At 37.7% G+C, this 10,893-nt stretch overlaps 1 protein-coding gene across 1 annotated transcript in view; it reads right to left on the reverse strand.

Moving 5' to 3' along the window:
• Positions 1-8,511, reverse strand: part of LOC106872964 (baculoviral IAP repeat-containing protein 3) — a 64,902-nt gene extending 56,391 nt beyond the window's left edge. Inside the window, exon 1 of the mRNA XM_014920152.2 lies at positions 8,387-8,511. The gene's annotated coding sequence lies outside the window, so the exon portion shown is untranslated. The remainder of the gene's footprint in view (positions 1-8,386) is intronic.
• Between the last annotated feature and the right edge of the window lie 2,382 nt (positions 8,512-10,893).

Consider the following 10,893-nt stretch of genomic DNA (forward strand, 5'->3'; position numbering starts at 1 on the left):
TTCATATCTCGATGCAAAACTCTGATCATGTTTACAAATTATTTTTCTGGGCAACCTATTTTCCTTAGAATCAGTCACAGAGCATTTCGATTAACAGTATCGAATGCTTTGCTCAAATCAACAAAGCAATGGTATAGAGCAAGATTCTGTTCAATGCACTTTTCTTGTAATTGTCTGACAGTAAAGATACAATCATCTGTGCCCCTGGAGGAACGAAAATCACACTGAGACTCAAACACTACATTTAGAACTACAAAAGTATTTAAATGTTCTAAAAAAATGCGAGCAAGTACCTTTCCAACCACAGACAAAAGCGAAATCCCATGAAAATTACCACACAGATCCTTTGGCCCTGATTTATACAAGGAGACTAAAACGGCATCAATCCAGTCTTGAGGCACTTTCTCAATTCTCCAACAGTGACAAATTTATATATTTAAGAGTTCAAACATTTTGTCATCCCCATATTTCAAGACTTCTGTACAGATTCCATCAGACACTGGAGACTTATTGTTATTCAGCTTATTCACAGTTAAATAAATGTCATTTAGAGTTGGTTCAAATGCCATCTCTTCTATAACTGGAAAGTGTTCGATTTTTTTAATCATCCTGATGGTCTATTCAAAAGTACAGAAAAATATTCTACCCAGCGCTTATCAGTCAGAAGCAAATGTCACTTTGCTGTTCTCACTGGAGCTACTGAAGAAGATTTTGGGTCATATACCTCCTTAACATAAGAGTACAAACCCATGGCATCATTTCTATCAGCTGCATTTTGTGACCCTTTTGCTCTATCATTCCACCATTTCTGTTTAATTTTCCTTAGAACAGCCTGCACTTTCCTTTTCAGCTTTCTATAAGCTTCGTTTGAGTTGGGGTTCAAGGACTGAGAAAAAAGTGTACTGCCTAAGTTTTGTTTTTCTAAAAGTAGATCATGAATTTCTGCTGATCTATCTGAGAACCAGTCACTGGACTTACGTGAATTAAATCCCACTGACTAACTTGCAGCCTGAAATACTTTTGTTTTGAAATCTTCCCATAGATTGTTTGGGTCAAGATTGATACTTTCTATAGCATCGTGGAATCTTTGCAAGTTGCTTGATAATTTAAAGTTTGCAACATTTAACTTTTTGGGTACCTTAAGACCAGGCTGTCGATTTTTAGGCATTACCGAAAAATCTATTTTTCCATGCACTAGATGATGGTCAGTCCAGCTCTCTGCCCTTCACATGGCCCGAATGCTAGAAACATCTTTCATATCACGTTTTCTGATCAGAATATAATGTATGAGATATCAGATTATTCTCAGTATAAAATGTCAAAAGAGCTACTCCATTTTTATTACATTTTCCAATCCCACGTCGACCTAAAACAGGCCATAAAACACAATCCTTTCCAACTCTTGCATTGAAATCTCCCAATATGACCAGCTTGTCAGAAATTGGTACTTTCTTCAATAATTGTGCGAGATCATCATAAAACTGTCCTACTGCTTCATCAGAATGGGACATTTTTGGTACATAAATACTGACAACGGTAAGAAACCTACCTTTTGTCAGTTTAATATGACATGACATGATCTCTTCAGATATACCACTTAGAAGCTCTGCAATGGAGGATACTAATGTATTCTTGAGAGCAAACCCAACACCAGATTCTCTACACTGGCCCTTAGGTAGGCCTCTCCAAAAGATAGTATATTCATTTACTTGACCCTCAGCAGAGAGACAGGTTTCAGAGAGCGCAACTATATCAAGGGAATATTTCTTAAGCTCACATGCAATAAGTACAGTATGCCTTTCTGGCCTCTTATTGAAATTATCAAGAGCCAAAATTCAAAGGATATTTATTTTTTTATTTTTCTTGGTGATTGTTTGACCACAGTGGCAGGACGACAACTGGGTCCATCCTGTGATACACTGGAACACCTGCCGAGCCAGACCTGTTCCTCCTGACTTTCCCAAGCCTTTGTTGCCATTTACTGAATCTGTTTGAGACATTTTAGAATAAGTTACAAGTGCATTTTTAGGTTTCTGCCAACCAACCAATTCAATGATTTTACTAAGATATGGTATACAGGAAGTACCTGTGCAGATGAATAATTTTCGGTGGGAGTAGCTTGCACTGCACTACCCCCACCTATTGGCCCAAGAAGACTTTTGCTGGTGTAACATGAAAATTGACAAAACCAGGAACTTCCAAGGCCTCAGGTTTTATTTTGGAGATTTCCTTCTCTTAGGTAGATTACCAGCCAAGGTTAAAGAAAGAGCTTCTACCTGCCCATGGAGTAAGCTATCCCATTCCAGACACCAAACCGACACTCAGACACTCTATAAAGTGATCAAATATCACTCTGGTGACCAACGCGGAGTAGCTCATTCATACATAAAAATAAAAAAGAAAAAAGAAAGAAAAGACAAGTACGTTATGTGATTTGCAAATGTAAATAAGAATTATATATAAATATTAAAAAGTGAAAGATATGCAATAAATATAAATATGTATATAAAAGTAAAAATATACATATACATATAAGAAAAAGTATTCTTATTTACATTTCCATATATAGAGCACCAGCTGTCTGGCTTTCGTGCTGGTGGCATGTAAATAGCACCACTTGAGTGTAACCGTTACCAACGTCGCCTTCCTGGCACTTGTGTCAGTGGCACATGAAAAGACATTCGAGCAAGTTCGTTGCCAGTACCTCCTGACTGGCCTTCATGCGGGTGGCACATAAAAGCACCCACTACACTCTCGGAGTGGTTGGCGTTAGGAAGGACATCCAGCTGTAGAAACTCTACTTAACTAGCTGTAGAAACTCTACTTAACTCTTGTTTACTATTTGAATGTACTTTTTACTGACAGCTAATTTTTTCTTGGAGGCTAATTAAATTAGGATAATTACTCGTTTCTTGGCCTGTTTAATCTAATTTCTAATTCCTCGTTTCTCTAGTTTAATTTCTCATCTGCCACGAACACTATGAATGTATTCTATACTAAACACTCCTTTCGTTTGTTCCTCATACCATCTCCCCACATTAAATTTGCTTGTTCACCCTGTCCCAACCCCCAATACCGGATATCTCGATCTTTATTTTCTCATCATCTACACCAGATATCGCTCTCCTCCCACTACCATTACCTGATGTCTCTTTTCTCCACTGCTCCTCCTCACTGGGCTGTTCTCTAAATATTACCTGCACTCTTCTCTCCCTCCTGGGACATATGCAACTAACTCAGTTGCTCATCTACTTACCAGCTATTTTTCGTTACTTTTTGTCTAGTGATCTCTCACCACCATTACCAGATGTCCCTTCTCTCAATCCCACTTCCTCACTGGTGCTGTTCTCTATACTACTTGCACCCCCACTCTCTCCCTGAAAAACGCAACTAGGTCATCTGCCCATCTACTTAACTATTCTTCGTTTCGTTTCATCCCATCTAAAAATATGCCAACAACTACCCAGTAATTTTTCCATGCACATATCAAGTGAAGGAGACAGCTAATGGGCTATACGTGTGTGCTTGTTTCCCTGTGTCTGTGTGCATCTGTGCTTGTGTGTATGTATGGATGAACTTGCTTCCTCTCTCTCTGTCTGAAATCACACCCGCCTCTTATGATGACCATAATGCTTATAGTCACAATGCCGTTAACACCTAATCCTACCTCCAGTAGGAGCAACAGTCTTAATCCTAACATGCTTGAATGTTTGAATGATATCAGGTCGGAAGTGAGAACAGATGAAGCATGCCTAGAAAACGAACATGACAACCTTCCTCTTCTTTTCAGGCACTGAATAACATCTCTCCTCCCGAAACCTCACCCCACTTTCCTTTCCCAGTTTTCAGAGTTGGCACAGTCAATGTACGCACATTGAAAGGTAGATCTAGTGAGATTGTAGAGATGCTTGAAAGGAGATGTGTTGATGTATGCTGCATACAAGAGGTAAGATGGAGAGGAGCTTCAGCTAGGGTCCTCACAGGCAAGGCACATAGGTATAAAATCTTCTGGCAAGGTAACATGGATGGAGTGGGGGGTGTAGGCATACACCTTGCAGAGAAATGGGTAGATAAAGTCATAGAGGTTGTCAGAGTGCTTAAGCTCAGGCTAGTCTTACAGAACAGCACAGCTACAATTATCTCTGCCTATGCCCCCACAAGCGGGCCTACCAAATGATCAGAAGGACTATTTTTATGATACCCTTCTACAGGCTACTTCAAAGACGAGTGGCAATGACCTCATCTTTGCAGCTGGAAATTTTTAATGGGCATGTTGGATGGCAATCCGGTATCTTCACTGGTGTACACGAGGGCCATGGTATTGGTTCCCAAAACGATGAGGGAACTAGGCTACTGGAGTTCTGTGGTGCATATAACCTTTTAATCTGCAACACTAACTTCAGGAAACCAGACAGCCACCTGATAACTTATCAATCAGGTAACTCTGCTAGCCAGATTGATTTCATCCTCACCAGACAGCAGGACACAGGGCTGCTCTTAAATACAAAGACCCTCCTGGGTGAAGAATGTACCCCCCAGCATAGGCTAGTCATTAGTGACTTTAGGCTCAAGGCCAGAAGGATACCAAGAAGCAGACCAATCCAAAAAAGAAGGATTTGGAAGCTAAAGAACCTTTCACATGGTCAGAAATTTAGGGACATCCTCATCGAGAAATTTGATGAGAAGGAGGAGGAGCTACAGACATCGGACATAGAAGGTAGCTGGAAATTCCTACAGGACAGCTTGCTGAGTGCCTCAGACCAAGTCTGCGGATGGTGCAAAGTCCCTTCCAGACCTAGAGTTACGTGGTGGTGGAATAGTACGGTAGACAAAGCCATTAGAGCAAAGAAACAGGCCTGGAAAGCCTGGAAGGGTTGGGGTAGCAGGTTGTTTTCGTATTTCTTATTTCATGTTGTTTTCATATTTCGTATTTCATGTTGTTTAGGTTTTGTGACATCCTGTACCCATATATATATATATATATATATATATATATATACACACACACACACACACACATAAGTATGTAGTAGTAGTGGTAGTAGTAATATTTTGCATTATGAATTCAGAATTGATTTCCCAATTAAGGAATAAATTGTATATCAAATGAAGAATAAATTGAATTTAGAATAACAGATTTCTATACGACATATTTTGCTTTTTTCTTCCAATATATAAACAACAATTTCATTCCTGGGCAACGCTGGGTGCCTCTATATGTAGAGAGAGAGAGGAGAGAGAGAGATGTATATAGATAGATATAGATATATATATATGAATACGTACATACATATTATCATCAAAGATTAATTTTCCATGCTTGTATGCGTTATGGGTCTTCGCTGGTTGCCCTTCTTGTCACCAATTCCTACTTGTTTTCCAAGTGAGTTAATTATCTTCTAGTCTATTGAACAACAAACAGCCTGGACATGTTTTATCTGGAGAACTGGAAACAAATGGTATCATATGAACAAGCGTCTTGTTTACAAAATTTCACACAACACATCAAAATATGTTAAGAACCTAGACATGCTTTCACTGCAGACTGCAAGTAAATGAAACTGTTAGTAAACTTACTGTTTGCAATCAACAAGCGAGCACACACACAGTCACACATACATACATGATGAGCTTCTTTAAGTTTCTGTAAACCAAATCCACTCACAAGCCTTTGGTCAGCCTAGGGCTATAGATGACATTTGCTTGAGGTGCCATACAGTGGGACTGAGCTTGAAAGTCCCACAAATCTAAACACACACACACCATTATATATATATATATATATATATATATATATATATATATATATATATATATATATATATATACATAGAGAGAGATGTAGATATATGTATGTAGATGTTATAATTGTGTGAGGCATGCATAAGAGTTGAAAGACTGTGGAAAAAAAAACTTTCACAGAGTAATTAAACATCAAAACAAAAACAGCAAGAAGATATAAAAAAAAGAAGAAAAAGACAACACCAACAGAGATGTGATGAAATGAATGGAGACAAACATCAAGAATATTTAAAGCTAAACTATGAATGATATAAAAATGCAAATCATCCTTTCTTTCTTAAATAGGTCCTCTTAATATCATTCTGTGGAATTTACATAGGTCCAACTAGTACACACACACACAAAGATTCTTTCAGTTTCTGTCCACCAAATTCACTCAGAGGTCTTTGCTTGGCCAGGGAATATAATAAAAGGAACTTTTCATATCAAGGAAACATCACCTTACTCTACTCCTCTACACATGTACAACCTCACAGTCACTCCAAATGCTGGACCTCACTACTACTGAGGATCTCTAGTGGTGAAAGCACATCCTTATCATGGCTAAAATCCAATCCATGGCCAGAAGATATTTCAGCCCCTGACAACTGGTGACACCTCTCCAAGGCCCAAGTGAGGTCCACAATGGAGTACTGCACCTACATCTGGGTCAGTGCTGCTGCTATATGCGCAGACATCCTGTTTTGCAACCAGAGAAGGGCTGCATTTAATTACAAACAGAAACATTCCAGCCTTTGGCCCAAAGGCATATTATCTCTTCTCTCTATCTTTTCTGTCACTACAATAATGGCCTCTGCTCCTCAGAATATGCTGGTCTCATACCTTAAGCACTCATGCATCCAACCCACCTTGTCTCTCCACCACTCATCCCAACTCCTGACCAGGAATAACCACTACGTCTAGTCATTTCTTCCCAGAACACTGGCCCACTGGGATTTCCTCTCTGCTCATATTTTTCCTATAGGTGTAGTTCTTTAACTGTTTGAACAGAACATTTAACAGCATCGACCTCGCCAGTTTCTGAGGGTCAGTATGTCTCAAGGGCACCACCTCAATCTTAACTGGTCTCATCAGGTCTGTTAGAGTCATGAGTACTGTCCCTTCCTTCAGACTCAGGATGGCATATTTAAGGTGGTCGATTGATAACCCCATCTGAACGTCGGATATCACGCCTTATGGTGTTCTGATTTCAAATTTCGCCAAGATCAGCTTTGTCTTTCATCTTTTTCAGGTTGATGAATAAAGTAGTTATCAAGTACTGAAGTCGACCGTCTCTCTCTCTCTCTCTCTCTCTAAGACATCAACTGTGTTCAAGCCTGGAAAGAAATGGAATTAGCCTGGTTTAAAATGTGGAACATGTGTCACAATGCCGACCACAGGAATCCTACAGGAGTTGAGGGCCTCATCTCCATGTTACATCTATACACACACACACACAGACACACACATAATTAGCAACTTATCCCCATCTCTGACCGTACTCATGCCATTGTACATTTACTAGGTTTGACAACTATTTCATCAAATCGTACATTCCGAATTCAATGTCAGCATTTTCCTTATAAAATTATATTTGATACACGACATTGAGTGATCCTTTAATTAATGTTTAACAGTTTTTCTGTAATCCTACTTATATGCAAAACATAGGCACAATCAATGCGTGTGTGTTCGCATGTTTGTGATCAGTGAGCAGCTTTCAAAGACGTTCTCTCCGATCATAAATGAGAATTAAAACTATATTGTTGTGCTCATAACAATAAATGGTTCTGACAGAAGGAATTGATATTGCAAATGAGTGGCCAAATGTCTTTAAAGAATGAGTAGAATGAGTCCGTGTTTCTTCTGGTATGTGGGTGTATGTATGTAAGTTCCTGTAAGCTTCTACAAGCAGTATGCAGAAGTGAGTTTTAGCAAATTAGTCGTTCGAGACTTGTCAGCTGATAACAAACTATATATAAACACGTTTACTATCAGGTTATAAACGACAAATAGGTAGTTAAATACATAACGAAATTCAAAATGCCTTATTAAATGACGTGCTTTCTTACTAATAATCTCGTGATGAATCGCAGTTACGATATATTTGAAATGAGAGTCAACACGGATTTTTTTTTTTAAATTGCTTCTATTGGAAATTAAATAAATGTCAGTACCCAAAAAAGACGCGAGAATAATAAAAGGCAAAACAAATAAACCAGTAACTGAAAATTAAACAATAGAAAGAGCATGTGTAACAAAACAAAAACTATTTTGCCTTAATGTGCTTTTTTTTCCTCGAATCTAAATTGCTTCCCTACATGACAACTAATATTTAAGAATATTTCTTCACTAAACCATTCGCATTTAATCTGGATCACAATTTCCAACCACATATCCAGAGCGGTCTTTATTTCAATTTCATTTAGAAAAGCAACGAGAGATAACATTGTTACTACCCAAGACTCGTTGTGAAACAAACACCATATTGTCGGATTCCGCAACGGTCATTCCAACCAGCAAAGATTACACTATTAATTCGACAATAAGCTTATTTGTGTTAATTCATTATGACACAACAAATTTTCTTACAAATTTCACTTACCTTTCGGCAATAAAATTGGTATCAAATAATTGCTTTTAATTTTAAAGCCAATTGAGTTTAATAAGGGAGGTAATCTATAAGTGGAGGCTCGAATTGTTACTTCCGAAGAAAATTGACTCCGAAAGTTTCAGACAATCAAAACACATTCCCTTTTTGATCAATCTGATCACTATTCAGAGTGCCACCTATTTTCTATTAGTGCCAAATTTTCTAGACATTAGTTTGACGCTTTTTTTTTTAAATGTAAAACGTGCATTTCATTTTTATGGGAATATAACACGTATGTACATATATAACACGTATATACATATATAATACAAAACCATATTAAAATACAATTCCCAAACCGAAGAAAACACTACTACCTCTTATGATTCTCGTCGTCTCTCCATATATATATATATATATATATATATATATATATATATATATATATATATATATATATATATATATATATATATATATATATTGATAGAAAGGACAACAAAAGAAAGAGACCTCGATATTATGTAAATAGAGGAATTTATCTGTAAAAATGTGACAATTATTCGGTAACCATGATAAAACTCCGAGTTTTATCATGGCTATCGAATAATTGTCACATATATTTACAGATATATATATATATATAAAACAAACGATGGATAGATGTCAATTCATTACAACTGTTTCCAACGAATTTTTTAATTGATTAATGAGTACATTATTTCATTATAAAAAACCATTTTCTTCAGATGAATACATGAATATATATGTATATGTAAGTCGTCTAAGAGCCCATAAGCCAGGAAAAAATGCACTCTTATCTGTCAATAGAGTGAGTATATATAATAGCTACCTCTGATGAACACAGAGTTACATAATCAGACTGTTACCTAACATTCTGTTGAATCCCTAATGCAAAAGCGATTGGTAAGATTGGCTGTAATGGCTATATAATACTGTACCCTTTGATCTGGGCTACATATGTTTCATACTGAGTGGAATCTCAGAAGTAGTAAAATCCAAGTGAGGTGTATATCACCGGCTACTCTTCAGGCCAAGGATATCTTGATTAGGATAAAGGCTACATTGTTGCAAGGAGGTACATGTTGATGCAAAGAATCTTTGGCGAGAAAAGTAGCCAGTGATATACACCTCACTTGGATTTTACCACTTCTGAAGTTTCACTCACTATGAAACATATATAGCCCAGATTTCCCATACTCTATTCTGTAATTCTTATATTCTTTTTTGCACACTCGGCAATCCTGGTTGCCTACTGAGGAATATAAAAAGAATTTTTTTCAGCTCATCGTTCTTCAATAAAAGAAAAAACATCTGCAACTTTCTGCCTTGATAAACCACTATTGTTCCTGAAAGTTGTTTTTTTATATTTAGTACAGACTGCTCGGAGCTAACTTTCTTCCTACACCTTGATCCCTGGATCTTACATTTATATATATATATACATATATATATATATATATATAGTTTCAAAAAAACACAAAAAACAATAACAAAAAAACAACAAAGTGAGGACGTGATACGGATAGTGTTATTGGATGCTCGGGAAAGGAAGGAGAGAGAGTATAACGTTTCGATCGGAGATCTTAGTCAGAAATATAGGAAAAGTCCAAAGTAGGGAAGACAGAGAAAGAAAATCGCCAACGATGCACACGCGGTCACATATTGGAATATATCAGTACAGGACGTCGCCAACCGTGCAAACAACACGAAGCATGAAAACCAACGACTCAAATATGCAAACAACGAGAGAAAACATGGAAAACAAGACAAGCAACACAAAGTCGACCCCCATCAGCTGTCGGCTGTCCATCTACTTATTTCGAGCATTCAACAATATGAGTCTTCGAAGACAGCTGCTCCCACAAATTCCAAACCAATATCTTGGACCTATAGAGGGTCAAAGTTGGGACAAAAACAGGACAGTAGAGACATACAAGGAAAGCGAACAAAAACAAACATGGAGGGTCATTAGACCAGAAATCTTAACCTTTTTGATGCGACTCTACTCTATATTGTTTTCTCTCCATCTTTCTCTAATTCCCGTTTTCTCCCCTTCACCGTTTTCTATCTCTCTCTCCCCCCTCTCTCTCTCCCCCTCTCTCTCTCCCCCTCTTTCTCTTTTTCTCTCTCCCGTTGCTCACACCTGACAATCAACCATCTTTCTTTTCCTCACGTGGCCATCTTTCTTTTCCTGCACGGCGTTCTAAGGACTGGTCGTCTTCTATCTTTTCTCTTTTCAAAGAAAATATTACTTTCAGTGTTTCCAATCATGTTTGTCCCTGCTCACCCTCCCTGCATGTCTCCACTGTCCCGCCCCTGATAAAAGCAATGGTGGTAGGACACCTGAAGATTTAGAAGATAAAAAGAAATCTCACAAAATCTTGCATTCCATGGGGTGACTATTACTGAAAAGAAGAGTGTTTTCATGCAGAAGAAATTATGCTTTTAGGATACAAAATAGCCAAACATTGTATTCAACTGGATTATAAATTAGT

This window comes from Octopus bimaculoides, chromosome 15 (genome assembly GCF_001194135.2).
Source record: "Octopus bimaculoides isolate UCB-OBI-ISO-001 chromosome 15, ASM119413v2, whole genome shotgun sequence".
Taxonomy (NCBI): Eukaryota; Metazoa; Mollusca; class Cephalopoda; order Octopoda; family Octopodidae; genus Octopus; species Octopus bimaculoides.